This window comes from Halyomorpha halys, unplaced genomic scaffold, assembly GCF_000696795.3.
Source record: "Halyomorpha halys isolate HHAL.00 unplaced genomic scaffold, Hhal_1.1 Scaffold137.1, whole genome shotgun sequence".
NCBI lineage: Eukaryota > Metazoa > Arthropoda > Insecta > Hemiptera > Pentatomidae > Halyomorpha > Halyomorpha halys.
In genome coordinates, this window is record NW_027110325.1 from 651,636 (window position 1) to 657,650 (window position 6,015).

The window sequence follows — 6,015 nt, forward strand, 5'->3', positions numbered from 1 at the left end:
ATAAATAAAGGGAAAGTCCCAATAGTTTAGGTACACAACAAAATCTATCAAAATGGTCTGTGTGTCTTTTATTTATTAAAGTTCACTATATATTTCTTACGTGTGTTGATGTGGTTGTGTACCATTGATTAGTTCTGACTCTTCCTCAGAGATCCTCAACAATGTACATATAGTTAAGTAGCTGGCTAGAAGATGAATTGACAGAATGAGTGTAATGGGAGTTAGCTATAAATCATAGTAGGATGAAAACCTCACTCTGTAGGGAACTAGCCTATCGGTCATGAAGGGGATGACAAGTCCTACAGGAACCAGATGAAGGCCCCTGTAGGAAGGAAATTTCACTCTGAGGAAACTAGCCAATTTGGGAAACAGGACTCTATGTTCTGACTGAGAGCGATCTTCCTGAGCTGATGAAGAAAGGAAACTACTCGCATTACAAGACCTTCGTGTATGGGTGGAAGGAGGCTGTGGGCTCTACTCACTTCTCCCTGGGTAGGAGAGAATAAGCTACACCAGCAAGGCCAAGATTTATTTTATAGCAAGAACAAGCTGTGTGCACAGCCATGTAATGTTTGTCATATGCAGCAATGAGTTGTACCCACTGCTGCAAACACCCGTATTGTCTAATATGCAGGCTGATAAATAAATAATAAATAAGGAAACTAGCCTTTAGTCTTGCGGGGATAGCAAGTTCTACAGGAACTAGAAGTAAGTCCTTACAAAAGGAAGAAAAGGTTTAGGAAGGAGGAGAGATCCAGAGAAGATAAAGTGAAAAAGAAGTCTTATATACATTTCTAATAAGAGCACTAGAATATACTCACTCATTATGTATATTGTTACTGCCTTCCAAGAAGGAAAAATTCCTAAATTTGCACTTTGGTTAGCCAAGTTTTTGCTTAGTCAACTCTCTGAGCTATTAAAGACCATTGAGATATGCTATTTGTAAGGTTTTAGCTTTACATTTTGATGAAATAAAATCGGAGTATTGTCGCTAATATTCTATATCGATATTACAACAATACAAAATATCGAAATAAACATGTGATTATCAAAATAAAATATCGATATTCCCTTTTTCAATTTTCGAGAGTTTTTAAACAAAATATCGATATTTCGATAAAATAATATCGGAATATTGTTCCTAATATTCCATATCGACATTACAACAATTCAAAATATAGAAATAAACATGTGATTATCAAAATAAAATATCGATATTCAATTGTTTAATTTTCTAGTCTTTTTATACAACATATCGATATTTCGATAAAATAATATCGGAATATTGTTCCTAATATTCCATATCGCTATTACAACAATAAAAAATATCAAATAAACATGTAATAATCAAACTAAAATATCGATATACCTATTTTAAAATTTCTATATAATATTACAGTCATTTTAAATAAAATATCGATATTTCCATATAATAATATCGGAATCAGAAGATTGTAATCTTTATTAAGTCAAATAATATATTTACGAATATTACAATATACTATATGGTTGTTATATGTGTGATATTGTTGTAAATACAAGAAATATTCTCTGGATCCAGAGAAGGTAGTGTGAAATAAAAGTTCAATAAACATTTTCAAAATTAGCACTAGAATGTACAAATTTATTATTTACATTATTACTCTTTGCCACCTACGAAGAAGACCCTCCTGAAGGAAAAATTTGTACTGAGGTCTGCCAACTTGGGCTTGGTGAACTCTCTGCTATATATAAGGACGTTAGCTTTTGCAGGATCAGTGGCTATTATAATTTTTAAAATAAGGCAAGATAAATAGATAATTATAATAATGTAATGTAAATGTAATTTTGAAGTTGCCATTAAGGAATAATTAGTTTTTCAAAATTCTAAACCCAATTTTCTTATTTTTTAGATTCCTACTCATCACTTTTAAAATCTTCTAAACTTCAAGCCTGAAATTATTACATTATATAATCTAACGAAATGTGGTGTAGATGCAGTAGATGAATTGACTGTTGAAATTTTGAATTCTTAATTTTTCACAATCGCATTACTTCCTTTACTATATAATAGGGGTATTCATGATGTTGTGTTAAATGTTATATGTTTTACCATGTTAAATGTTATAACTATAGGATTGTGAGCAGCCCTATTTGAAGTCATGTTAAATGTTAAATGCATAAGAGTCCTTAGCGGATTTTCTCAGCAACTTGTTGTATAAGCCTTTATGTTTATAACCTTCCTTCCAGACCCTCATGTTATTGTTTACTTCAGTTTTGATTTAAGTAATTAATTAAAACATGCCTAGAGTGAGTGAAAAGTGGAATTTGTGTGAAAGTTTAGCTTATGAGTGTCTTATTGATCTTCAAACTTGTGAAGAAGAGAATGAAGATGAGCTAATTGACAACTGTATTGAAAGTCACAACAACTAATATGGCGGAGATCTCAACTGGTCTATTGTGTGACGTCATTCTCGATTTAACTGACCAAGTAACAGACTCTCAGCCATGTTAAATGTTATTTCGTTTTACCACGGCAAAAGAAGGCAATTTTTTTCGATTTAACACGAGTTTTTCCATTTAACACGCTTTAACATAGATCATGAATACCCCTAATATATTTCATGTATAGGTAAGAAAAAGTAAAAATATATGCCTGCCATCTTAAAGCCACTAGAATAGAAAATGACTACCGAGTGAACACGAAACAGTTCAAGGAACGAAGTAAAAAGAGTAACAAACAAAGCGGGTAGTTCTGATTTGCATAAAAAATCTAAAAATACATATTTTCAACATCTGGAGATGACTGGAAGGTTAATTCATTTAAGGACAACCGTAAAATGTTTCGTTCATTTTTCTTTTCATGCTCAATATAAGCTTTGAGGCTTCACTAAACCATCAAATTCCTCCCGAATCCAATCCTTACACTCCAAAATCCTTAATGCTCCTTACTTTGTCACAAATCAAGTCATCCATCAGGACTTCAATGTCCCCATATGTTGCCGACATGAGCAGAACCAGATACCATTCCTTCCATGATAAACTTTCCAATCACCCAAATCCACTTGTTTCTAACCTGGATTCTCTTTCATTACCTAATAATCCTCCTAGGCGTCTGAAAAGAAGATGATCTACTCCTCTAGAAATGTTATTGGAGTTCTATCAATGGGTAGATTCTCCACATGTTTGTATCATGTCATTATATCACTTACAGCAAATTTACTTGTTGTCTATTTTTTTATACAGTTGTAAATAATAATAAATAAATTAAAAAAATAAACTCAAAATATTTTATATTACTACGTTATATATTAAAGTAGAGTAAATGGGCTAAAATTTGGGTTTCGAAAGGTCTCTTTACGTTCAATGGTACCCAATATACGATTTTTCAATATACAACAGTTTTTTTTCGAAAACTAACTAACGACCATTTTGTGACTTAATTTTGTTGAAAAAAATGGCACTTTTCGTAGAATCAATAAATAACAATTGTAATTTAATAAATCAATACATTATTTATAATCTTATAAATAATAAATCATATCTATAATTTAATAAATAATAGATTTAATAAATCAATAAATTTTAAAATTAATAAGTCTTTACTTTCTGTCTTTTATGACGATATTTAGTCATGGTTGGAAGCCTTGTAAATTAAAATATGTTATTTAGTTTCTTTGCTTTAAATAATTTACTTCCCGATAATTATGGATGATTTTTCTTAACTTCTTTCAATTTTTTTAAGTTTTCGCAAGCGATAATAAATCGGATTATGTGATTCTTATTTTTGAATTTGGTTTGTATGTTTTTTGATCTTTGCTGAAGAACGTGGTTCTATTGGAGGGCATATATAGATCAGATGGTTGGGATCTGGTGTTTAATGAACGAAGAGAGAGGAGATCAAGGATATAGGTAGGTTTTTCGATTTTAAGAACTTGGAATAGGAAAACACCAAGGAGGTATAATTTTTTGTAGTTTGTATTTTGATTGTCTTAGGGTGTTTTGACTTTGTCTGTTCGATGAGCAGCTACATAAAAGTCTGAAGGCCGTGTGCGGGTGTTACGGGAATGTACTAAGGATTTAAATTGAAGGATATCGGATGTACGATGGACAGCGGGATTGAATAATTTGGTAGAGGAAGGATAAAAGAAAATATTTACGACGGAAGGAGGGATAAAGCCACTTCAACACTTCATAAAATCGGGTGACAGAGGCGTCCCTGGGACCCCGAAGAAGGAGCGTACAACTATACAATTAACCGTTTTAATTTTGCTTCGAGATCCCCAGAGACACCCCCGTAAACCACACAGCAATAGGCAAAGTGGAGGAATATTAAGGTAGTAACCAGGAGCCTACGGGTTTCAAAAGGAAGTAAGTAACTAAGGTAATTTAAACGCTTTAGAGTGGAGAAGGTACGAAGGGATATATTGGAGACGTGATTTTTCCAGGAGAGAGTTTGGTCTATGGTAACACCAATGTTTATGACGTTTAAGGTTGGAATATGAGGGATAGTTTATATAGAGAGATAAAATTTTTCAATTTAAATTTTTTAAAAAAAATTTGTCGTTCTTACTAAATTTAACTCGTTAACTTGTTTTGTGATCCACTTGGGTAAGAGACGAATACTTGGTTCAATATTTTTTTTTTTTTTTAATTTCTGTCATATCGAAACAAGAAATCCTTATCTCAATAAAATATTCAAGTTCACTGCGTTGAAGTAGAGAGTTTTAATTACCGAGATAAATTTAATAGAAGCTAAAAAATAATAATAGTAATAAATTGACAGTTAATTAATGAAATAACCTTTTAGAATTCGACCCTTTTTTTGTCCTAACTCCTTCTCTGCTATCGACTGTCAGCAAATGACATCAAAACGGAGTGTCTACTGGATAAAGGACGTCCTACCAGAGTGTCAACAGGATAAATTAATTTATTTTCACATAAACATGCAAATGAGAAGAGATAAAGACCTACTGCAATGTCAAACATAAAGCTCCTCTTGCAAATAATCACCTTCCTTTCGGAAAAAGAAAAACTGTACGAATGATTGTACAATTGTTTATTATTTCTGTACATTATTTTATTTCCTAGGAAGTTGTTTGTTCTATTTATTATTATAAAATCGGACTATTAATCCAATAGATAGGCGAAATCTTAATTATTTAGTTAGTGACTTTTGCCAAAACTTTATTCTGTTTTAAATATGTCTTTTTTTGTCTTACTTAAGATTTAATTCAATATCGTTTAAACTCCGGATAAAATTTGTCGTTGGATGTTTTCCTTTATTGATTGGCTAAATGAAAACGTAAACATTACACCCATATTTGTGAAGTAGAACCTGTTTTAAAAAAAAAATATTTTGGTTAAAAAAGTGAATAGTGGTTAAAAGGACTGTTTTAGAGGAAAGGGGAATTGTTTGCAGGAGATAAAGGCCTGTTTCTATATGCGTTATGTCAACCAAAACCTGATAACACTTTCACACACAGTCTTATCTCAACCACATTTCCGTCTAAAAATCTATTAAAAAAAATTGTGTCCATTTTAGTAAAATGTTTTCGAATAACGAAAAAAATGTATATTTACTGATAATTTTTAATAATCTGATTTAAGTATTATTATATTTTATTTTTAATATGATTCAATTTTTTTTAAAAATTAGATTAACGTATCAATTTACTCAAAAGTATGACATGAAATAAGGTCAAAAAATCCCATTTTTGCCAGAATGTGCCCAAAATTCAAGGTGCTCTAAATGGAGTAAACAACACAAATAAGCAGTGCTTATTTTATTAAGTGGAGAAGATGGTCGGAGGGTGCGGTCAGCGAATAAACAAAAAATTATTTATTCTTGCCCACGTTTCGACCTAAATTTCTGATCTTCATCAGAGCTATAAAACAAAAAAGAGGTAACAACCATCATTTAGAGAAACATATTTTTTTAAATTTATTTATTGATATTTACAACTGTATAAAAAATACAACAAGTAAATTTTATCATAATGACATAATGATATGATACAGGATGTAGAGAAACTA